The sequence below is a fragment of the Dipteris shenzhenensis genome, chromosome 8 (assembly GCF_047967505.1).
Source record: "Dipteris shenzhenensis isolate YYH24624 ecotype China chromosome 8, Dip_SZ_1.0, whole genome shotgun sequence".
NCBI classification, from domain to species: Eukaryota; Viridiplantae; Streptophyta; class Polypodiopsida; order Gleicheniales; family Dipteridaceae; genus Dipteris; species Dipteris shenzhenensis.
The window spans coordinates 37,378,766-37,394,576 of NC_141603.1; the positions used below are offsets into that span (position 1 = coordinate 37,378,766).

The 15,811-nt window shown below is 39.9% G+C and overlaps 1 pseudogene across 1 annotated transcript; it reads right to left on the reverse strand.

The window, feature by feature from the left end:
* Window positions 1–12,904: 12,904 nt before the first annotated feature.
* Window positions 12,905–15,098, reverse strand: LOC147899457 (multicopper oxidase LPR1 homolog 1-like; annotated as a pseudogene). The gene is made up of 3 exons (XR_015541439.1): window positions 14,864–15,098; window positions 14,550–14,636; window positions 12,905–14,464 (listed from the first exon to the last, which is right to left on the reverse strand). The product of XR_015541439.1 is annotated as a multicopper oxidase LPR1 homolog 1-like (transcript).
* Window positions 15,099–15,811: the final 713 nt, after the last annotated feature.

The following is a 15,811-nucleotide window of genomic DNA, read 5'->3' on the forward strand; positions in this document are numbered from 1 at the left end:
GAACCTCTCTCTAAACCTTGGAACCTCCTTCTAAACCTTGGACCTCCTTCTAAACCTTGGAACTCCTTCTAGCCCTGGAACCTACTTCTAACCCTTAAACTCCTCCCAAACCCTGCAACCCCAAAAAAGACCAAAGCCTTCATTACCTCAACCATGATGATATACGTTCCTTTACACATGCATGCACCATGTTTGCTTACCACACTTAAGCGTATGTCTCTCATCGGAACACGACTCAAGGTCCTAAGCTACACATATACTACAAATGACAACCTCGACTTCTATGGGAAGAGCAAGGTATTCTCAGTATGCAGGGTTCCAAGCATGTAGAACTCACATGTAGGAGTTGCATGTAGGAGTTGCATGTAGGAATCATATGTAGAGCTTGCATGTAGAACATGCAAGTTGGATTTCTAAGAGGGATTATTTCTAGCCTTATGCAAGTACAAGTGGAGCTTTGCTGCTACTCTACACACACATTATGTTCTACCTAAGTCCATGTTGGCAAAGAGACAACATACTCCCGGATCCATTTTATTACCCTTCCTCGAGTTATGGCTTATTGTGGAGCATGTACTTGGATTGCCATGCCTTTAGTCTAGTGGCTGTGGAACTTGTGTCGTGCCAGTTGATCCTGCTATAAAGCCTTGGCACCATACAATTTTTGCTCAATTTCCAGGTAGCCTGTATCCACCATTTGTTCAAACAGAGATACATGGCGTGCTTCTAAGAAGATCACTCTTTGATAGCGTCAGCTTGTACTTTGAGCATCAACCCATTCATTGGGATTGAAATTGAGTGGAGGCCAATGGGTATCTAGGTAACATGGGACCTCTAGAATGAATTCCAATGTTTTATAGAATATAGCACTTAGGAGAAGGAAGCGATCAATGTTGCTGTGCATTATTTGCTCATGTTGCTGAAGTGCACAGATCATTGTGCCTTGGATATTCCATTCTACACCAGAGTATGGTTCGATCATTGGCCAATTAATGGTTTGATCTTCATCCAAAGTGTGTATGTTGGCTTTTCATTTTTTACATTGTGGAACTGCATAGAATTTGGGATGGGTTCTGAGACATGGAGGTGCACGTAGGTACTCCTTCAAGAAGATTACATCAAGAGCTTAGGATGGGGTGCCAATCAGGTTGTGGATCCAACTTGCTTATCCAACCTTCACTAAATTGATGCTGAGGAAGGTTGGTAAGAAAGTTGTCCAGGGTCCATCCACCTCGAGTTTTCATATCAGGATATTTGCTCCAAAATTCCTTGAACATACTATTCAAAATTTTTGGACTTGTGTAAAGTCCAATTTGAGAAATGGACTAAAAAACAGTCCAAAAATTTAGAATATACTAGTAATGTTGTTTTTTGAACTAGATTTGACAACTCAAAACAAAAAATTTGGTGATTAAGTACTAAGAACATCAATGCATAACTAAATCTCTTACAAAGGTGATCTACATAAACATCTTCATAACTTCTTATGAATTGAGCTACTATCACCTAAGAACATCAATAGATGACCAATTGTTTTAGAAAGGTGGTGAAAATAAACACCTTTATGTATAAGTGGTGTGCACACACCTTTATGACCATTTGTTTTAAAAAGGTGGTGTACATAAACCCCTTAGAAAGGTCGTGTATGTAAATACTTTTCTGTGTAAGTGGTGTACATATACACCTCACTTGGTATTAAAAAACACCCTTAACTATAAAAATACATTGGCATAAAGTTTAAAATACACCATTTAGTATAAAATGGACCTCATAAACAATCTTTATACACAATAATGAGAGTAAAGAAATAAAAAAAGTAGTTAACTTTTTATTAGATATTCGCTTTACATAGAAGTTCAAAACTTGTGATTACAAATCCGTCACCACTTAGGATTACAAACCTTAATGCTCTCCACCAAACAATAGACATCGGTTTCATTATTTCTTTCCTCTGAGTTACAGTGTGCTCTAGTGCCTCAAAGGATATCTTTCGTGTTTCCTCGGGGGGGTCACTATGTATAAACCATCTATATCACGTGCGTTCAAGGCCTATACTTAAAGTCCCTTATCTGTAAAAAATTTCATTAATAAAATGTACCCCTTTTCTATACAAATCTATAAATTTTTTCCAAAACTATTTTAAATAGTCCCTTATGTATATTTATTTCTGTAACTTTTAGAAATTAAAAAAATCCTTTTGTTGAACTCACATGATAGGGTTAGATATGATAAGTGACCCCCCCGAGCCTGTTTCACATGCTTGGCAAACATCCACCATGCTCTGAAACACTAAGTCCTCGCAGAAGACAATGCAAGTAGCATCCCTCTATCTTGCAACGGCAGTGTTCAGATCCTTTGCCTCAACCTTACTACTTGGTATGCCTTGCGTATTGCTTACAACACCTTTCAAGCATCTATAGAATAGAGTCCTCTTTGCCATGTACTCAGATGTAGGTCTTTTGCCCTTCACTGTTTGCAGCTTTCCACAGCCCACCCATTGCCTTTATCAGGATCTCAGAAAGAGAAGAGCTTTTTTTCAACCTAAATGGAGCAGAATTCAGCCTTTCTGATTCTAGAATGTACTTCGAGTCATCGTTAAATATGCATACATGACATATGACCCATTGAAACTTTTCCATCCACTCAATCTGTGGCAAGTTTCCTTTTCTTCCCTCATCAAGGGCGATCCTGCAAGCTTCACAAAAGTGTTGCCCATCAATGGGCACAAACCTACATCTTTCCAAGAATCTATTCTTTGCCAGCATGTATCTCTTCTCGATGTTAGTCCCATATTGGCTTTGGTACAAAGCCTCTCCATGAACAAAATCACTCCTTCTAAAGTTCTCAAAAGCATCAAAAAAATCCACGCGCTTTTGAAATGCGACATCAGGTAATGTAGGATCATCTTCTTGAAGTCTCTTAAATGCCATAGGATGAAGAGTGATATTAGTGGCAACTGGAGTTCTTGTTTTCCTCATATCTTCATACAATTTGCGTGCAAATGTCTTATCTAGCTTTCTTTGATTTGTGAACAACGAAGCTCGATCAATAAGCATTGTGGCCACGCTGAATTGTGAAAATCCCCAAATGTACCCCTCATCCTCTGGAGGATGTAAGTCTGCCACACTTATACTGTGTAATTCTTGGGATCCCTCAATTGAATCTGGTAAGGGCTTCAAGAAGTGCTTGTGCGTAACTCATAACTTGTAGACCACATCGTCATTCTTCCCTTTGCACACAACTTCTATTAAATTGTTTTCTTTAATGTTGATGGTTAAGACCATGCCACTATTTCTTACTACCTCTGGAGAATATTTCACGCTTGACACAATCTCGACAGTGATCACCAAAAAATACTTTGATTTCCACTCCATAAAATACCAAGCATGTTTAAGATATTTGAAAGAAACCTTGGAACCAAAACTCAAAGCCATAGTTTTCTGCAAAGCAATCAAAAACAAAAAATGAGAATTACAATGATTTTCAAACTCAAAATATTAAAAAAATTGCTAATTAAATATTTAAATATAAAAAATTAAAATTTAATTAAAATCTAATTAAAATTTCAAAAGTTCAAATATATTTTTATATTTCTAGATACTATTTTTCTATCTAATATTTTTTTACATAAATAATTTAATTCAAAATATTTTATAAACATAGATAAAAGAATTTAATTTAATTTTTATAAAATTTTATTTGACTTTTAAAAATTTTTATTTTATTTATTTAAATTTATTTATTTTATATATCTATATATTTAGATTTTAATTTATTTAAATTTTTTTTTTTAAAATTTTGTTTATTTATTTATTTATTTTAAATTTTTTTATTTATTTAATTATTTAAAATTTAATTTAATTTTTCTAATTTTTTTCAATTTAATTAATTTATTTAAATTAAATTTTTTTATTTTTTAAAATTAAATTAAATATTTTTTTGGGAGCCCCAAAGGTCCCCCACTCAAGGGAGGGTTAATCCCCTCCCCTAAGCCCCTTTGGGGGGCATGCAACATGCCCCCCAAAGGGGCTTAGGGGAGGGGATTAACCCCCCCGAACCTATTGCGCGCGTGCAATAGGTTGGCCCACGAGCCGGCCTGTTGCACGCGCAACAGGTTCGGGGGGGTTAATCCCCCCTCCTCTCCTTGCCTCCCTCCTCCCCACCTCCTGCCTCCCGCCTCCCCTCCCCACCCCTCGCCTCCCCTCCCCGCCTTTCGCCTCCCTCCTCCCCACCTCCCGCCTCTACCTCTCCTCCCCCTCACCGCTCCCTGCCTCCCTACTTCCCTTTAAAAAAAGTCGCTCTGCTCCGCTCCCCCGAAAAACAATAGTACCGAAGGGGAAGGGGAGGGAGGAAGAGGAGGGAGAAAGAAAGAAAAAAAGAAAAGAAAGAAAGAGGGGAGGAGAGGGGAAGGGAGGGGAGGGAGGAAGGGAGGAGGGGGGAAGGGAGGGGAGGGGAGAAGCGGGAGAAGAGGGGAAGGGGGAAGCGGGAGGAGGGGGAGGAGAGGGGAAGGGAGGAGAGGGATGAAGTGAGGAGAGGGGAAGGGAGGGGAGGGGAGAAGCGGGAGCAGGGAGGGGCAAGGGGAGGGGATGGGGGAAGCAGTAGAAGAGGGGAAGGGAGTGGTGAGAGGAGCTAGAGGAGAGGGAATAGGAAGCGGGAGGAGAGGGGAAGGGAGGGGAGGGAGGAGAGGGGATGGAAAGTGGGATGAGAGGGAAAGGGAGGGGAGGGAGGAGAGGGAAGGGAGGGACGGAGAGAGTACCTGGGTGGGGAGGTGGTAGAGGAGCTCCAAGAAAGTTGTGAGAGAGAATGAGGAGAAGTAGAGTTTTATAGGAAATGATAAGCTTTTAGGTCAAGTCAGGTTTTTTTAATTTTTTAAGTTTTTTTAGTTCTTTTAGGTTCACTATAAGTAAAACATTCTTCCTTCTATTTTTCATTCAAAGTTCATTCTTTCACACTCTACGCTTCTCTCCTCTCATCAACTTGTTGCAGGATTCTCAAAATTTTCAGAATGTTACAAGAGGTGAGTTCATTTCCAACCTATTGCGTATGCAAGAACTTTTAAGAATCAAGTTTTTGTAAATTTGATTTTTTTTTTCAAATCCAATTCTTTTCTCAAAAACCTGTTGCGTATGCAACAACTTCAAAAAACCATCTTTTGCATTAAATATTTTTTTCCACAAATTTCCCTCTTTACCTCAAACTCTCACAACCTATTGTCAAAAATTTCTCTCAAACTCCAACTCTCCCAGCATATTGGCACGCAACAATTTTTCAACAAAAAAAAAAGAAAACAATATATTACAAATTTCTCTCTTAACCTCAAAACCACTCAAACCTCCCTACCTATTGCATACGTAACAACTTCAAAACAAAATTTAATCATAAATCTCTCCAAAAACTCTTCTCACGACACTTTATTAATATGAGAAATCCAATTATAATATTTTTACTCCATAATATAATAAATTTTTATTAACTAATGTTAAAATATAATTTCGCTAAAAATATATATTATTAATCTATAAATTAATATAAATATTATATTAAAAAATATATAAATACATTAATAAAGAAAATATAACAATGAAAATATTTTTGAAAGGGAGATCTTCTAGCATATGTGCTTTATGTAATACTTATTCTTCAAACAATGAAGAATTAATGAATGTATTTGTAAGATAGTTCTTAATATGAAAAATCTCTATAATATTCTTCCTACTATTAACTAGATATTAAATTTTAGTTTTAATAAAAATATACATTATTAACTTAAAAACTAATATAAATATAATGTAATTATTGTATAAATTTAAATAAATATATAAATTATTAATATTATACATTAATAACATTTAAAATTATGTATATTATATACTAATAACCTTTAAATTTTAAAAAGGTAGTCAATTAAAGAATTGAATTAATTTAGAAATTAAGAAAATATTAAATTTTATATACTTGCTTTTACCATGTATGCTTTCTTCCATGTGTATAATACTTGTTAGTCGAAGAATGAAGAATTAGATAATGTATTTGTAAGGTAGGTATTTAAAACCATCGAATCTCAAAGAGGTTTAGCATACTTGCTTATCTTTGTTACAGTATGTAATAAGTTGCAAAAGCCTTAAACTTTGTTTAAGGCTTTACACAAAACTACAGTATTATTAAATCCATATCATTTTTCTACTTTAGCAACCACCAGATATCCATAGTATGAATCCATGATATGGAATACATATTTCTTTTGAATATTTCTTATCACATACTTCTTCATTTCTTCTGATACACCATGCAACATGAATGTAAGAAAATATGAATCTGTGTGCTTTTAGCCTATGTGCTTGTCCCTAATTAGTAGGATGCTAGCGCCTTAAGTGCTAGCTGTAGTGATGGGCATAGGAACCCTCTCTTCCCCTATTCCCTCTTCTTTCCCTCTCTTTTTCCCCTCTCTTCCCCTATCCTCTCTTCTTTCCCTCTCTTCCTCTCTTTCTTCTCTTCCTTTTCCCTCTTCTTTATCCCTTCTTTCAATCTCTTTTTCCCCTCTTCCTCCTTTCCTTTTCTTTTTTCACTCTTTCAATGGCTTGCCCCCCTCTTTCTTCTCTTATGTTTATGCTCTTTTTCCCTCTTCTTTTTTCCCTTTTTCATCCCCTCTTTCAATCTCTTTTCCTCTCTCTTTCGTCCTCTCTTTCCTCTCTCTCTTTTCCTCTCTTTTTCTCTTCCTTTCATAAGCATATGCCTATGCATGTCCTTCTCCTTCTCCTTCTTCTTCTCTCTTCTTTCTCTTATGCTTATGCATAAGAATAAGCATATCCTTTCCTTCTCTCATGAGCATGTCTCATTTTCCTCTTTTCCTCTCTCTTTCTCTCCCTCTTCCCCCTCTTTCGATCTCTTTTCATAAGCATATGTATTTGCCTATGCTTAATCCTTGTCTCTTTTTCTTTTATGCTCATATGCTCATGCATAAGAATAAGCATATCCTTTCTCTCTTCTTTCTCTTATGCTTATGCTTATGCATGAGCATATGTCTCCTTCTCCTCTTTTCCTCTCTCCTTCTCCTTCTCCTTCTCCTTCCCTTCTCTTCTTTTTTCCTCACTCCTTCTCTTCTTTTCATAAGCATATCCTATGCGTATGCCTACGCTTATGCCTATGCATATCCTTCTCCTTTCTTTCTCTTCTTTTTCTCTTCTTTTCATAAGCATATGCCTATGCATGTCCTTCTCCTTCTCCTTCTCCTTCTCCTTCTCCTTCTCCTTTTCCTTCTCTTTTTTCCTCTCTTCTTTTTCTTCTCCTTCTCCTTCTCCTTCTCTTATCTTTCTCTTCTTTTTTCCTCCTTCTCTCTTCTTTCTCTTCTCTCTTCCTCTCTTTTTGTCTTCTTTTCATAAGCATATGCCTATGCCTATGCCTATGCTTACGTTTGTTTTTTATTTTTTGTTTTCATGTTTGTGTCTATGTTAGACATGGGATCACGTCGCACGTCCGACAAGTATAGATAGCCTCGCAAGAGGAGACATCACGATCTCTATTCTCTAGAGGACTTTGATTCCTCTCAGGCGACACCTCAGGGGCCTATCCCTGTAACTACTACCCCTGGCCTGACTCCTCTCAGACATAGCACTGGGACTACCCCTTACGGAACTCCTTTGCTAGCAACCCATGGCTTTGTCGGGAGTCCCAATGAGTTTGTAGCACAGATGACCGATGAGGAGGCAGTGAGATTCTTCTCTTTGCTATCTCAAAGGACCTCAGCAATTCCCTCTCCTACATCGACGGCTGGACCTATTGCCCAGTCATCCCCTCGTGCCCCTTCGACGGAGGGGTCATCACTTGCGCGTGCCTATCGTAAGGGAAGGAAGAGTAGGAGGGGCCGCTTATGTTGTGCTGACATGGAAGATGTAGACGAGTCAACACACTCACATCCCTACAGGTCTCCACTTGGTCCCAAGACATAGTATCAGTCAGGTCCCTTACCCTCTCCTACTCCCACTACTACTCCTCGCTCCGAAAGCACTCGCACAGCTTCCACTCGCTCTGACTCTACCGCTAACATGAGTCCTCCTTACCTAGTCGAGGACCTCTCCTATCAAATCACGGCTACCGGAGAGATAATAGAAGATAGAAAGGGCAAAGCAGTGATGGCCACCATGAGGCGGTTGATGAAACACCACTTCAAGAGCGGCATTGCTGCTGATTGGTGATATCAAGATGACCAAAAGAAGCAGGCGGTCATCTATGAATTAAAAGAAAAATACCCTAACCCACCAAATTGGGAGTTCAATGAGAATTACATGCAAGAGCACATGGGTTTGGTCTTGAAGCATTGTAGATCAACCTTGCATACTTCCATCGCAAAGGGGATGGCTAAACCCAGGTGGGCAGACAAAGCTGATTGGAAGTTCTTTAAGAAGCAGAATAGGGACCATCTCAAAATGTTCGAGGGTCAGAGGAGGGCTGCGAGGAGATGGCTGGACACCATAGGTACTTCGCACTTTGGTGCAGATGGACGGTTGGCATTCGAGGCAACCATGCTAAGTCTACTTCTTCTCATTTAATGTATTGTTCTATTTGTTTTACTACATATTACATGCACTTTATCTAACTCTTGTAAATTGGGTCCACAACAAGCTACGACGGGTCATCTTTCTACAAATGCAGAGATGCGATGCGTGTTTCGCATAGGAACAAAGCTGTGGTTTATTGAGCAGGAGCTAATGGGAGTGATGGTCGATTGGGCTGAGGTGGCTGCTCACACGGTATAAGTCTACTCCTACTTGTAATCTCACTTTTTAAATTGTTTTATTCTTTAAGTTCCAATCTAATTTTCAATTAATATGGTTTCACTCTTAGGGTCAAAGTGCAAGCATCCCATCACTGGAGGCGAGCGATCACAAGGCCCAGGGATCAGGCACAGCTCACGAGGGTCAAGGAGCAAGTGCAACTCACGAGGACCAAGATTCAGGCCAATAAGAACGAGGACGAGGAGGAGGATGATGATTCGAATGAGTAGTAGTAGTAGTAGTTTCCATATACTTTGCCATGTATATCATTTTGTATATCGACTCGTTTGAGCGATTTTGTATCACCCTTTTCGAAAGGGTAATTTTGTAATAAATAATGTTGTATATCTTCGACATGTATATGCTTTTGTTGCTCGATCATTTCATTTGAATGATTTTGTATCACCCTATCCGCAAGGGAAATTTTGTAATAAAAAACTTTTTTGTGTAATTACAACAAAAAAAAAGCATTAGTGGGGCAAAACAGGGCTGACTATGGCCCTGTTTAGCCCCACTAATGCGCAGTTGCATTTAGAGAGCTTCCATGGCATTTAAGCTTGTAGGTATTTCCATGAATTGTATGAACCACTTTTTCTTTCATCTCTGCCTAGATGGTCCAGTATGTGCCATGTGATAGTCTAGTTAACCATTGATATCCTCGATTGCAAATGGGTCTCCCATTAACCATGGGTTTCAATCTAGGTTTACAGTGTCTTGTGCTCAAATCTTGATCAGTGCATGGATGAAGAAAGCATGAAAACTCTTGAAGAAGATAGTTATGTCTATTAGGCGCTGTCTTACTCGAAATACCAAGGCGTATGGCTGCACAATCATCTTTCCCAACTTTTCTAATGCAAAGTCTCTTGCAAAAACTCGCATAAGCATCCTTTCCATATTCTCCTCGGATAACATTACATGTCTCTTTGGTTTTGGAATTGATGCCATGATTCTTTGCCTCTTCACACTCACATACTTTCTTTTTGTAAATAGTGTCTTGCATTTTCCAATTGTAAGACCATCAAACCTTGAATCCATTTCTCTTAAATCTTTATCTCTATAATCAAATGCTGTGTGGGCTTGAAAATAATTTGATACCTTATAATATCTTGGAAATGGCAATTTGGTAGACATGTTCATTGGTGTCAATTTGATTCCAATGCCTCCTGAATTTTGTGGTTGAACTCTTTCTCCTTCGTAACTCAAGATTCTCCCATCTATATTCTCTGGCATGCTAGCAACAATATTACGAACAACATGACAAGTCTCAGATTCTCTACCCCTTTTGCTCTGCATTCAAGTGGTAACATCATGATCATTGTCACTAATATCATCAATTTCTATTATTGCATCACTTATCCATTCGATCTTTGCATGTATTTTTCTTTGTGGTCCCATCTTATTACCTCAACAATTCCCTCTCCTACACCAATGGCTGGACCTACTGCCCAGCCGTCCCCTCTAGCCCCTTCGACTAAGGGGTCATCACCTGGGCGTGCCCATCATAAGAGAAGGAAGAGTAGGAGGGGTCACTTATGTTGTGCTGACTCGGGAGATGTAGATGAGTCAGCACAGTCACATCCCTACAAGTCTCTACTTGGTCCCGAGCCCCAGTACCAGTCAGGTCCCTTGCCCTCTCCTACTCCCACTGCTACTCCTCGCTCTGGAAGCGCTCGCACAAACACCACTCGCTTTGACTTTGCCACTACCATGAGTCCTTCTTATCTGATCGAGGACTTATCCTATCAAATCACGACTGCTGGAGAGATAATAGAAGATAAAAAGGGTGCAACATTGATGGCCACCATGAGGCAGTTGATGATCCACCACTTCAAGTGCGGCATAGCTACTGATTGGCGGTATCAAGATGACAAAAAGAAGTAGGCGGTCATCGATGAATTAAAAGCAAAATACCCTAACCCCCCAAATTGGGAGTTCAATGAGAATTACATGCAAGAGCACATTGGTTTGGTCTTGAAGCATCATAGATCAACCTTGCGTACTTCCATTGCAAAGGGGATGGCTAAACCCAACTGGGTAGATAAAGCTGATTGGAAGTTTTTAAAGAAGTAGAACATGGACCATCCCAAAATGTTCGAGGGTCAGAGAAGGACTGCGAGGAGACGACTGGACGCCATAGGTACTTGGCACCTTGGTGCAAGCAGACGGTTGGGATTCGAGGCAACCATAATAAGTCTACTTCTTCTCATTTAATGTATTGTTCTATTTTGTTTTACTACATATTGCATGCACTTTATCTAACTCTCGTAAATTGGGTCCACAATAAGTTGCGATGGGTCGCCTTCCTACAGACGTAGAGACGAGACGCACGTTTTGCGTAGGAACAAAGCCATGGTTTATTGAATAGAAGGCAATGGCAGTGACGGTCGATTGTGCTGAGGTGGCTACTCGCACAGTATAAGTCTACTCCTACTTGTAATCTCACTTTTTAAATTGTTTTATTCTTTAAGTTCCAATCTAATTTCCAATTAATATGGTTTCACTCTTAGAATCAAAGCTCAAGTGTCCTGTCAACGGAGGTGAGCGATGACGAGGGCCAGGGATCAAGCGCAGCTCACGAGGGCCAGGGATCTCAGGCATAGCTCACGAGGACCAAGGATCAAGCTAGCACGACAAGGAGGAGGACGACGACGATGATTTGAATGAGTAGTAGCAGTCGTAGTAGTAGTAGTTTGCATATACTTCGTGATGTATATCCTTTTGTATATCAGATCGTTTGAGCGATTTTGTATCACCCTTTTTGAAAGGGTAATTTTGTAATAAACAATGTTGTATATCTTCAACATGTATATGCTTCTGTCACTCGATCGGTTCATTTGAGTGATTTTGTATCACCCCTTCCACAAGGAAAATTTTGTAATAAAAAACTTTTTTTTGTAATTACTAAAAAAAAAACATTAGTGGGGTAAAACAAGGCTTGTTTGGCCCTGTTTAGCCCCACTAAGTTGTTTTTTAATTTCTGTTAATCGTCGCTATATAGCGACGTTTACCAATGTCACTGTATAGTGACCTCGGGGGGGTCACTATGTATAAACCCTCTATATCACGTGCGTTCAAGGCCTATATTTAAAGTCCCTTATCTGTAAAAAATTTCATTAATAAAATGTACCCCTTTTCTATACAAATCTGTAAATTTTTTCCAAAACTATTTTAAATAGTCCCTTATGTATATTTATTTCTGTAAATTTTAGAAATTAAAAAAATCCTTCTGTTGAACTCACGTGATAGGGTTACATATGATGAGTGACCCCCCCGAGATAGTGACGTTTGATAGCGTCGCTATATAGCAACTGTTCTTTTTCGACACTTATAGCGACGTAAATAATAACCTTTGCATTTGTTTTTTTTTTAAATTAATGTAAAAAACATCGGTATTTTTGTCGAAAAAGGGCCTATGCCTTATAGTGCTACAAAGGAATAATAAAGTAGCAAATCGACTAATGAATTGAACCAAGCATATGTGAACTGTGAATTGAGAGTCAAAAATTTTTTGGGTGCAATTCAAATGTTGGTCTTTCTTGGAGGGTGGCAAAGAAATGAGGTGATTACCAAGCATGCTCAATTCAATTTAAAACACTCTTTTTTTTTTAAATTGAAATGTTGATCAAAATTTTAAAGTCTTATAATGGAACAAACAAGAAAAATGTAGGAGCAATTCATTAATGCTCTTATAATTGTATTTTACTTGTCCTCCTATTGTCTTTGATTTTAGTGTTTACAACTTTTATTTAGTATCTTGGCTTCTAGGTAGAATGGCTCATTCAACATTCTTTTATGCATGATTCAATGGGTATTGTAGCTATATCCACAACCTTTTCTTTTCTAATCTGAATTTTTTTTCCAATCATGTATATTTGCAAATAAAATGTGATGAATTGAGCATCATTTTTCTCTTGAAAGCTTGAGCAATATTTGCTAACAAAAAAATTGGGTGACCATTTAGTGCAACATCTTTGAAAATGCAAGCTTTGGACTTTAATGATGCTTGTAACTATGGATTGTGACATACTTCTCAAGAAAACAAAAAATGCTCTCAAGTATAACCCTAGCCCATGCCTACCCCATGGGCCAATCTACTAGTATTTGCAAAAATGCAATGAGTAATTAATGCAACAAGCTATAATGTTTAATAATAAATGGTTGAGATGCTTTACATGCATCATTAGAGGTCTATAACCAATCATTTATAAAATATTTGATGATGACGAGAATTAATTTTCTATCACATGAGCTTCATCAAAGTGAAGCCTAATTGGTCTCATCATCGAATGGTCCTCATGTTGTACTACATGGCAATGCCAAACATACCCAGGGCCACTTGTAGGATCGAAGGGGAATGAAGATTCATCCAAACTAGTGAACCGAAGAAGTAGACGAATCATTTGGTGAGGCTACAAAATTACACTGTCTTTCCATCCTTGTTGATAGAAATATGGGGCTTTGGGATATTCATTGAAGCAACTACCCTCATTCGGATATTGCAACTGTACCGAACAATTTCCTACTGCATATTCTTCATCAAATAAGGATTGTTGATTGAGCACTTGGAAGCGGATAAGGTGAATGTGAATGGGATGTGGGAAGGGGGATCGATTTATGACCTCCCACATCTCTGTGCTTCCCACAATGGGAGTTTCTGTCATTGGATCTTCCCAAGTACGATTGTTGATTACGTACTGGTAAATTCTTCCATCTGCCATGCGAGGTGCCAGCATTAAGACTCTAACCTTGTTAACATCATGGGGAGGATACTCACAAACTGGTAGCAATACTGACGGTGGTTGGTTGATGATCCGCTGCAAGTCTTGAATTATTCCTTCCTCAGTTCCGTTTTTCGTAACCACCACGAATTTCATGAGAACGGAGGTTTGAGGTGTAGTAAATTGAGGGAACTCAATGGGATCTGGTTCTACTGCCATGTTCCGGAGAAACACTTCTGTTCCATTTGGAAATGTGGAGAAGTCGACAATAATATCTGCTCTTTCTGAAGGGGACAAAAGTAAGGAGCTAAGATTTAAAGGCTCCGCAAGAAACCCACCATCAGTACCTATTTGGAGAATGGGCAAGGTGATGTTGTTTGATAGGCTTAGATACAAGGCGGTGAACCGTGCGTTACAGGAATTGAGGAGGCGAAACCTATACGGCTTGGGATACACGAGGAGATATGGCCATGCTTTGCCATTGACTAGCCAAGTGTCATACCACTCAGGGCACCAATTAATAGGGCCGATCACGCCAGGCCCTGGCAGATTGATGGAACCATTATCGTAGAATCCCAGGTCTTTCATCACAAGCGGAAGGCCAACTGGTAAGGAAAGGCCTTCTTCTTCAGTTGCGGGATTGAGTATGTAGAGACCAGCTAAGCCAGCCAAAACGCTCAAACGGGTGATGCCCAAGGTGTGGTCGTGATACCACAAAGCTGCAGGGGGCTGCTGGTTGAGATAGGTGTAATTTTGTGTGACAAAGGCGAGCCCCGTCTCGTTCCTCGGGGTAAACCAGGCATCCGGATTGCCGTCGTAGATGCTTTCCACCTCCGCCCCGTGCAGGTGCACAACAATGGGAACGCCTCCTCGGCGAGGATTAGCCCATGGGATAAATGTTTGAAAGGGAAGAAAGGGACGGTCGTCCGGGATATGATTCTCCCACCGAACGTGCGCTGGAGTATATCTCCTTGCCTGCAGAAGTCCATGTTAGCAATTTGATCACTCTACATTCTATGTTGTAAACAAGTGCTATTTGGTCTGGACGACAGATAAATGCCATCAATGTAGGTCCCGGGACTGTTGCGGTCTCTTGGCTCGTCCCGAATGCGTAGAGCGTTGTGTTGGGAAGATCACGGTGGAGTTTCTGCAACAGTAGCAACGTGCTTGAATTAAGAAACGATATAGATGAAAACAACATAGCCGTCATCCTGTCAGCCAAAACTGAAGATCAAAGAAGCTGGAACAGAAATATATGCAGTGGGCGTAGAACGGCTATGAAAGACGTTAGAAGATCAGAATACTCCTTTCAAAATATGCGACATTTCGGTTTCATGCGGGGCAATGGGGGTGCCACAGCAGACGCAAACAAACCTGGGTGATCTTGTAAGCGCCGATGGTGATGGGGCGACCATGAGTGAGATCCAGAGTGGCAGGAAAAGGAAGGGGATCCACGAACTTCTCGAGCTCAGGGCTTGGATAGTAGCAAGTAACTCCGATAGCATCGAGAGGAGGGGGAGGGGGATTATGAAGGGCTAGGGAGATATCAAGCATGGAGTCTACGACACTAAGAAGCAGCACTATTACGAGAAGTTTACGAGAGGAGGTCGTCATTTCCATGCTTCTATCTGGATATCGAGGTGCGGACTTATACGGAGGCTGGCCAGCGATGAAGCATTCAAGCTTCAGGTCCATTGAGCGTGCTTCACGTTGAGCGTGCATTTGATTGACGTCCATTGAGCGTGCTTCATGTTGAGCGTGCATTTAATTGACCTTTGTAGAACTCGTGAGGACATGAGTGAGTCCATGTGTCACACACCGTTCTTTCACAATCACGACCAAAATTGTAGCAAGATAATAATCACGAATGAACAAGAAGAGAGATTCCAGTATGAATCAAACTGATGAGTTTTTACAATAATTTTGGAGAAGAATCACTCCGTGAAGGAGCTCGATACCACCCGTCCACCCCTGACCTATCTCACTCTCACTCGCATGAAGATGTTCAAATCAGATGATCAAATGATCAAATCTCAATCACACTCTCACTCTCACTCTCACTCTCACTCTCAAAATATCTTGATCTTATCTTCTTCTTTGCGCTGCCTTGATTTGCATGTGCTATTATCACTTTCGCAGCACCTTGATATGCGTGCCTTCTGTTCTCTTTCGCACAGCCTCGATATGCGTTCCTTCTCTTCTCTTTCGCACAGCCTCGATATGCGTGCGTTGGATTGTGTGTTCTCCTTCTCACGATCTCCTCTTCTTTTATAGCCTTTCACGACTCCCAAAAAGCAGCCAAAAGCCCCCAAAATCGATTAA